Source organism: Trematomus bernacchii, unplaced genomic scaffold (assembly GCF_902827165.1).
Source record: "Trematomus bernacchii unplaced genomic scaffold, fTreBer1.1, whole genome shotgun sequence".
Classification (NCBI taxonomy): domain Eukaryota; kingdom Metazoa; phylum Chordata; class Actinopteri; order Perciformes; family Nototheniidae; genus Trematomus; species Trematomus bernacchii.
The window spans coordinates 1,665,310-1,675,227 of record NW_022987609.1 but is presented as its reverse complement, the minus strand read 5'-3'; the positions used below and the strand labels follow the sequence as shown (position 1 = coordinate 1,675,227).

Sequence of the window (9,918 nt, the reverse complement as noted above, 5' to 3'; positions counted from 1 at the left end):
ATGATGAACAAATCATGTCCTCGTGTCAGCTTTAACTTTGAACACACATTTCTGCCACCCGTTTACATCTTAGTCTTCATCGTTGGTCTGGTAGCTAATGGATGGGGATTAAAGTCTTTGCTGCACAACTCGAAGAAACTAAAGATCATCAATGTCTTTGTTCTCAACCTCGGACTTGCTGATATTTTGTATCTGCTCACCTGTAGTGGTGTACTACTTAATGGGCAGTAAGTGGATCTTTGGAGATGTGTTTTGCAAGATAACAAGATTCTGCTTCAACCTGAATTTGTATGGCAGCATTGGGTTCCTCACTTGTATAAGTGTGTACAGGTACCTGGCTATTGTCCATCCAGTGAGAGTTATGGGAAGAATAACTGTCCTCCACTCTGTTGGGATCTCAGTCTTGGTTTGGCTGTTGGTGAGCATTCAAATTGTTCCAGACATGTTCTTCAGCAAAACGTTTGGAAACAAGACTGGGAAATGTTATGATACAACCGGTAAGAAACACGTTGAGGATTACCTGAAGTACAGCCTTGGATGGACTCTCACTGGGTTTTGGATCCCATTCCTGATCGCTCTGGGCTGCTATGGACATGTGATTGTTGTGCTCTGTCGCACAAACACCAACAATGTACTGAAACAGAGAAGTTTAAGGTTGTTGTTCATCTTGATTCTTCTTTTCTCGGTTTGTTACATCCCCTATCATGTGTTGAAGAACCTCAACCTCTGGTCAAGAGTACTGTCCAAACAGAGAAAATGCTGTAAATGGTTTGATGGAGTCTACATTGCTCATCAGATAAGTCGTGGCCTTGTGTGTCTGAACAGTGCTCTCAACCCTTTGGTTTACCTCCATGGAGATGAACATATTCCTGCTCAGCTCAGACAGCTGATCCTGCAAGCTCGTGAGACCTTCCGCCGTTTGTCAAACTCCAGCTCTGTGCCTGTAGCTCAGACTACAGTTGAGGTTTAACAAGATGTAAGACAAATAGCAGAATGCAGCTTTTCTATGTCTCACTTATATGTCTACATGTCTTTTTCATAGTCTGTTGAGTAAAAAAATAACAACAAATGTATAATGTGACTTCCAGTTAATTATGGGGGTATTTTAATGCTGTTTGGTTCCTGTGTGTGAATTCAAATGTTAAGGGATATCTTTGTGTATCATCAAGGCTAGGATATATATTTTTCTGTCAGATAAGGTTAAAAATATATCCACAGTCATTAAACCCTGTTATTGTAAAAAAATACAAGAATAAGTCAAACTCTACAAATGCTGATAATCTTTACCACAACAACAAATATATCAAACACATTATTGCATGATAAAGCCAGAGTTTGTGTTACTATATTCATTTAATAACTTCAAGGTCTTAACACATGTTTAAGTTTTTTTTTTTAGATTGTGCAAAAAGCATTCAAGTCATTAATAAATTGTTGGCTTAGTTCCTGACCATTTCTTTTTCAGAAATATATGGAATTTTCCAAAAATAATAAATAATTAAAGCTGCAAGCAGCGTTGAGCGGGTCTTCGACGCTCCGCAGGCTGTTGTCCGCACGTCGAGGTGTCTCGAGGACTCGGCCGTTGGCAAACGTGGGAAGTTTCAGGCCGATCGGACAACGTACATGGGATTTACAGCAGTATCATAAACATTGTGTTTGATGGCGAGTGATCTGTCGCCATGGCAACGGCATTTGATGACACCCCATAATACGCCTAGATGTGTTGAGGGCTGCATCGTTATCAAACCTGTGAAGTTCTGGGCCGTTTGGAGCATGTTAACTGGAGTTATGAGAAAACCGTGTTTCACGGCGACCATTTTGTTACCATGGCAATGGCATTTGACGAAATCTCAAAACTGACACATATATGTCTTTAGGGCTGTACCGTTAGCACACATGTAAAGTTTGAACACTTTTTTACCATTTACACAGGAGTTATAGCAATATCGTGCTTAACGGCGAGGGATGCGTTGCCATGGCAACAGCTTTAGAGGAAAACTCACTATTGTCATATTGAGGTGTTGAGGGCCGGACTAGTAGCCATCATCTGAAGTCTGGTGCAGTTTGGATCATTTTCCATTGACTTAAGACAACATTGTGTTTTTTGGCGAGGGATGCGTTGCCATGGAAACGGCATATGATGACATCCCATAATTGGCGTAGAGCTGTTGAGGGCCGGACCATTAGCCATCATCTGATGTCTGGTGCAGTTTGGACGTTTTTCCAGTGAGTTAGGACAACACAGTGTTTCATGGCGAGGGATCTGTCGCCATGGCTACGGCATATGATGACATCCCATAATTGGTGTAGAGCTGTTGAGGGCCGGACCATTAGCCATCATATGAAGTCTGGTGCAGTTTGGATCATTTTCCATTGACTTAAGACAACATTGTGTTTTATGGCGAGGGATGCGTTGCCATGGAAACAGCATATGATAACATCCCATAATTGGCATAGAGCTGTTGAGGGCCGGACCATTAGCCATCATCTGAAGTGTGGTGCAGTTTGAACCATTTTCCATTGACTTAAGACAACATTGTGTTTTATGGCGAGGGATGCGTTGCCATGGAAACGGCATACGGTGAGATCTCAGATTTCACGTAGAGCTGTTGAGGCATGGACCGGTGATATAAAAGTGAAGATTGGGGGACGATGGGACCGTGTTCATTGGAGTTACAGCGACACCGTGTTTTATGGCGAGGGATGCGTTGCCATGGTAACGCCATATTAAGTAACATCAAATTTGCGTAGAGCTGTTCAGGGCCGCAGTGTTAACCATCATGTGAAGTTTGGTGGCGTTCTGAGTATGTCAGTTGGTGTTATGACATCATCGTGTTCCATGGCGAGGGATCGCCTAGCATCAAGCGAACGCGAACTTTGGCGCCAAATCACGGCTACGCCGTGCGAAAGAAAAAAAATTCTGTGATAACTTTGAATTGCCCATGTCTCGAGACGCTACCCGACAAATTTCGAGTCGTACGGATAAAGTCCCTGGGAGAAGATAGATTTTGTGCAGAGGGCGTTTTTCCGACGCCAAAATTCAAAATGTCCGACTTCCTGTACGTTATTTTATACCCCTCCAAGAGGCTTTTTTGTTTGTCTCCGCACCCTAGATATGCGTCGCGAGTTTCGTTCGTTTACGTGAAAGTTAAAGTGGGGGGAGTTTACGTTAAAAACGGAAGTGGGCGTGGCCTACGCAATTTTTTACGCAAGGTTCCGGAACCAATTACATATCGCAAGTTGCACCACTTCTGACGCGCGTGCAAAATTTGGTGAGTTTTCACATACTGTATGTTGCGGGGGTCAAAGGTTTATCGGACGCTGCGCGACCGATTTCAATAGGGTCTTCGCCGACCTAGGTCTCAGACCCTAATAACATAAACAGCTTGATATTGTCGATGTTAATCTTAAAGGTGGGGTATGTCATTTTGGAGAAACCAGCTCGAGATCGCTAGAATTTGAAAATACACAGCCGGAAAAAATCTGCCACTTCCTTACAGAGCCCCTCCTCCAACACACACGAACGTTCACATGACCAATGAGGGCACGAGATAAGTTTGTGCACAGATGGAAGGCTGACAGGCAGGTAGGCCATCCAGTTATTTTAGCCGGGCTGGCTAAAATGATTGGTCGTGCTTTTTACAGTACTACGGCTTCCACAGATGACATTTATTTATGGATTTTTTGTCAAAGCACTTAAGATATTTATTGCTATCGGGATGTTAAGAGCATTCCCTGGAATATAACAAAAAGTGTATCTCGAGCCGGTTTCTCAAACTTACCTACCCCACCTTTAACTAAAATAAAGAAAGGATGCAAAACGTATTTTTTAAAGTTGGCTAAATAAATCCTGAATATTCTTCTACAGTACAGGGACTGAGAAACACGACGACATGTTTTTTAGTTTTAAACGTTTAGCCCAAACACCTGTCATTGGGAAGGGGGGGTCAGTTAGACTTTACGCCGCAGCCGGTAATCTGACCAGATAAACATCGCTATTATCGGAACAACTGAACATATCGCAAACTTCAGCCAAAGCAAATTAAAACAATTTTATTGAGAACCTATTACAATCGTCAAAGGGTAAAAATAAGTGTGTTTTTCAATACTGTATCAATGCTATGCGGTTTAAAAGAAGGCTAATCGTAATTAGCGAGTTAGCATGCTAGCAACATTAGCATAGACTGTTCAATCTAAGCTAGTGCTATAAAAGTAACACTAAAAATGCTACAGTGTAAAAATGCTCTGCAACATGTATTATACCTGCATTCAAAAAGTACTTTAAAACCAAAGTAAAGGTACTCATTATGCAATTGTTCCTATTTCAGAATGATATATACTCAATTTTATTATGTTACTTGATTAAAGGGCCCATGTCATGGCCATTTCCACTGATCATAATTACATTGTTGAGGTATACTAAAATAGATTTATACTGTGCAATTTTCCAAACTCACATTGGTTTCGCATACAGCATCTCTGTCAAGCATGTGTATTCAGCAGTATTCACTTTCTCCACTAAACGACTCGTTGGAGCTCTTGCCCCCCCCCTCCCTGTGAGCCTAGTGTGCTCCGATTGGTCAGCTCGGCCACTCGTTCTGATTAGTCAACCACCAGAGAGGCTGCGCCCATGTCAGTGCTTTTCCCGGCTGCTCTCAGCGTAACATCAGTCTTATCATGGCGTCGGTACAGCGGTATATTTTATATACATATATATTTTTAACTGTTGTTATAGAAGAGTGTGACGGCCTCAGGGCCTTTGTCTTACGGTGGGGTGGAGCTGAAGAGGGTAATCAGCGCGATCACGGACACCTCCGTAGCCGGTGCTATTAATCCCAGCGGCCCGGAGTCTCTCTCCAAAGCGGCTGCAGAAGGACGAACTGAGCGACCCTCTCCCCTCGACCACCTGTCTCTGCATTTACCACAATAAATGTGCCGTGGTTTTGTAAACTCGTGTATGTCTCCTTGTCTTTCCGTTGTGGCCTACGAGCTACTCTCATAACAAAGAGTAAGTTATTTTTACCCGTTATAAACTACTACTGTTTGATGAGAAATCAAATCATGGTTTGCTATATATGAATTCAGGGAAGAAAGGATAGGCCTACTAAGTATTTCCATTAAACTTTATTTTTAGAAATGTACAAAATGAACATAAATATACATATATACACGGTATATCATCCATTCCTCCTCCTCGCATCTTGCCTGCGCACAGTCGGTGCGGTGCCTTTTAGCACCCTCAGTAGTAGTAGAATCCCTTCCCCGTCATGGATTGTCCGCCAGGATCTGGCTGGACGAAATCAAATGCAAATCACAAAATATTAGAGAAACTTAGTTGTTTTAGATTCGTTAGTAGTAGTTGTGTAATGAACAGCTTGCCTGCTAATATGCTAACCTAGCTTTGTTTACCTTGGTAGCTAACACGATATGAACGTTAGCTTGGAGGAAAGGCAACTATAATGCAGTGTAATAAAACTACTATGAACAAAAGCTAGTGGTTCATATTAGGCTAGCAATAACGTGTTTATAATTGCAATCGTATACGGGTATTCTGCTACGTTCGGTCATACAATGTAACTTGCATGAATACATTGTTTTGCGCTAGCATACAGCTAGCCTCGTTAGCTACATGCAGTATATGTACGGTCACAATGTACGGTAAATCACAGTACAGTATACTGTATGAGTATTCCGTGTGTGTGACTGCAGACATTCTCCTGCCATGACAAACATGTAAGGCCATCTGCTGACATTGTAGTTGATATATTTAAACGCTAGCAACGTAGCATCACAAAAATGTTTTTCTGACCAAAACTAGCTCTAGCTCCGTGTGTTAGATCGCTACGCCAGCTATAATGTAATTACGTTTCGCGACTGACCGGCAAATCACCCGGAGTATACTGTCAATAGGTATTTTGTGTGTGAATGCAGACATTCTCCTGCTATGAGATACATGTATGCAAGGCCATCTGCTGATATTAGAGTTGATATATGGAAACTCTAGCAACTTAGTTAGCACAGTTAGCACTGTGTCAATGGCTTAGCAGTCCAACACAGTTTACACATTTAAACAGTCTTGTTTGATAAATACACAAATAACAATGCAAACTTACAGGTTGTATACCCAGATCTTCCCCTGCTCCAAACGGTCCAAACAAGCTGTGCATATCCGGCCTCAAACTGGGCAATGTTTTGGAAGCTTTCGTCTGTGAAATGCCGGTTCTTCGAACCTCTGGAGGAGGAACACGACGCTGCTGGTGTGGCCATAGCTCTTCGGGATTGGTCCATTTCGTTCCGGGTACCGCATGACATCAGGCGGTACCCGGAACTAAATGGAAGACTCAAATGGGCAGTGACGTATCTCCAACGAGGCGTTTTGGGGAGGTATTTTCTGTGTTAGAGTTTTACTCGCTACAGGGTGTACTTTGAGGGTTTTGACTCTGCACACCGTTTACATGCATAAAAACCTTCATAACACACAAGGGGACGGGTAATAACCGGAAAAGCATGACATGGGAGCTTTAACATTTTTGATACATTAAAGAAACATCACCTTAAAGTTGAAGCTGGTAATGGTGGGGCTTATTTTAAGTACTTTACAATTCTGCTTGTGAGATAAGCTGCATGAGCTGAATGAATCTGTGATCGTACATAAACATTCATCAAAAAAACTAGTGCCGAGATGACAAATACAGGGACAGCAAGATATATTCCATATTATTAATCGGGATCTACAAATTAGCTTGGCTAAAACTCTAAAGTAAATTTAACTGGGTAAAGAGTATACAATATTTGCTTTCAGAATGTAGTGGAGTACAAATGTCATGGTTTTGGATTTATGTTGCCATTTTCCACCTTTTATTTTGAAATGTTTTCCTCCTTGTGTATTGTCTGGTCCTACTTCCTGTGTTTGCCTTCCTGTCTTTAGTTTCCCTCCTGTATCTGATTGTCTGATTGTGTTCACCTGCTGCCCTTGTGTTTCTGCCTCCCCTCCCCAGCTGTGTCTTGTCCTGTGATTACCCTTCTGTGTATTTAGTCTTGTCTTCGCCTTTGCTCCATGTCCGATCGTCGTCTTTCTTGTCCACGTTACTTGCCTGTACCTGTTTCTAAGTTTGTCTTGTTCCTCGTATTCCCCCGATTTTGCTGTTTAAGTTGTTTCCTGTTTTTCATTGTCATCCTTTTTGGATTAAAGCTTGCCTTTTGTTTCTTGACCTTTTTGTCCTTTTCTCCTGCATTAGGGTCCTGATGTTCCCCAACCCTGAAATATAAAGTACCCAATGGTGGGAAAATTATTGAGATCTTGTTCTTCAAGAAAAATGTAAGTACCAGAGTGCAGGAATACTCTGTTACAAGTAAAAGTCCTGCATTCAAAATGTTACCCAAGTAAAAGTACAAAAGTATTGGCATCAAAATATACTTAAAGTACCAAAAGTAAAACTACTCATTATGCCGAATGGTCCATTTCAAAATAGTATATATTATGTTTTGATGATAATGATTGTTGCATTAAAGTGTTATCAAAGCTGTTAAAGGTGCAGCTAATTGTAATCACTTTGTATACTGCAGGGTAGCTTGTGGATTTTAATTTGGGTGTAACTAAAGTCTTATTTATTAATATTTCACATTATTAATCAAAATATCTAAAGTAACTAAAGACATTTTATAAATGTTATAGAGTAAATGTACTCTTTTTACTTGAATTGTAGTGGGGTAGAAGTATCTTATCGTATAGTATATCGGCCCTTGTTGTGTTCAAAATTCCAGGAAAGACAGACGACTTCTAAGTTAAACTATTTATTATGAGAGAGCAAAAGATATATATCACTTGGCCAAGGACTCCGTCACGTCATAGAAATCACAGACAGCAAAGCTGTAATCTGTAACCACTATTTCCGGAAAAGAGCCTCGAACCTCGTGCGTGCATACATTTTTATTACACGGGGCGTTGCCCGTACATTTATGATTGGTCAAGACTAGCTGAAGAGATACCATGGTTTAGACTTGGTTCTCTTTGGTAGGTGCGCAGACTTAGAAAAAAGTCTCTTGGCAACACGATCCTCCAATCAGCATTCGGCCGGCCTGTGGAAGTCCCTCCCTACTCTGGCGCCATCATACGTAATTTGTTTTTTCTGAAGCTTTCTGCAGATATAGTGGAATCTTCATAATGCTGCTTCCTAGATGTGTGTGGGAGCGAAGCTCCCATACAACTCAAGGCCGGAGCGATGTCCTGTTTATGAATAACTCTTTGTATTCTGCCAGTCTCTGCACCTGACCTTGCTACTCTGTATTGCAGGCTAAAGACGTCTATTTATTCCAAAGTCACAGCCACATAAAATGAGCACCATAAGCTTATAATGTAATAATAAGAATCAGTCTTTCTAATGTTATATACAAATAGCCTCCACACCCTGAGCAGCCAGTGTGAGCACCGGGTCGCTCAGAACAATAAGACTTCACTGAGGCAGATCCACATCCTCTCAAAGACTGACCTTAAGAGAGAAAAGGATCATTTCAATTATAAACTGTGATTGAGTTGGGATGATCACAACTCCTTCTAATTCCCACACCTTGGGGTGCCATTAATTATGTGTCAAATCCAGAGGAAAGAAACAAACCTTATTAACCACTGTGCTCTTAACACAGAGGTTAAAAAGTGCTTAACATGAATAGGATAAGGGAAAGATGAACCAGACAGAGAAGGCAATCAATAAATCTAGTAGAAATAAGTGTATAACCCACAAAGTAAAAGTTATAAAACACAAGTTGGTTTTATTAAATGTGTACTGATTCGCTTTCTCTGAGACTTCTCCTCTTAGATGTCAGACGTGCCACATACTTACATTTTTAAATCAATCCTCAAAGTTACAGGGAGCCAATAGAAAGGAACTAAAACTGGTGGCATATGTTATTTATTGTAAGTTTTGTTACTTTTTTAAAGTTTTAAGAGTGAAGCAATTCAATAATTCTGCCTTCCATATTGAGGCCAACAAAACATATGTTCTTGTTTTTTCAACGATTTTTTCCTATTTAAATATGAAGTGAAGACAGTTGGCCCTTGTCTTGATATGGTCATAAAGAATGTTTTAAAGAAATGTTTACATTGCTCACTGACAATTTACGGTATGCCCTTAAGGGCATAGTTTGTTAGATAGAAAATTATCCCAAAGAATGACCCCAACCTTTGTGTTGACCGATATTGAGCCGTTCATCTTTTAACCTGTAATGTTTTTGTAGTAATGTGACATTGCACTTATTTTTTGATTTAATGTTTTGTTGTAAATAATTATAGACAGAAAATATCTCAATATTTCACATATGTCCTGTATTTCTTTTAATGATTTTTGTGTTTTCGATTTATATTTTTTCATATTAGAATGTTCAAAGATTCATATTTTCCTAATGTATATTTTGTAGCATTGTTTCATAAATCATTTTTGCAGTACACTTCTTCTCTCTGATGATGAGCTGTTAAAAACATGTTTGAAGCACACAGAAATAAACAGCAATTTTGGTATTTTATATAAATAATGAAGCCAAATTGTGTATGCGAGAGAAACTCCCTCTGAAGGGAACTTTGGGGTGTTAGCCTCTGCAGACCATTTACAAGCACAAAAACCTATTTAACACACTACAGGGAAGGGAAAACCCAAAAAGCATAAAAGGACCACTTTAATTGCTTCTTGTAGATGCAACCTTAACATTCTCCTGACATCTTGTGAGCATCTACTGCTGTCTATTCTATCATTTTTTTATAAATCTGACTAACCAGCAGAGCATTGTCATTTCCTGTATATTGTGCAGCTCCAGAAAGTTAAATTAGGAGGTTGTGACTTTAAACAGGAAGTCTTCTCTGAACCATCCACGCTCTGCTTTAGATTGTCTTTCTATTTTGGCTCACACTCACAGAGAGAAGGAACT

The 9,918-nt window shown here is 40.4% G+C and overlaps 1 pseudogene; it reads left to right on the top strand.

Moving 5' to 3' along the window:
* On the top strand, positions 1–1,016 carry LOC117483506 (annotated as a pseudogene).
* The last annotated feature ends 8,902 nt before the right edge of the window (positions 1,017–9,918 follow it).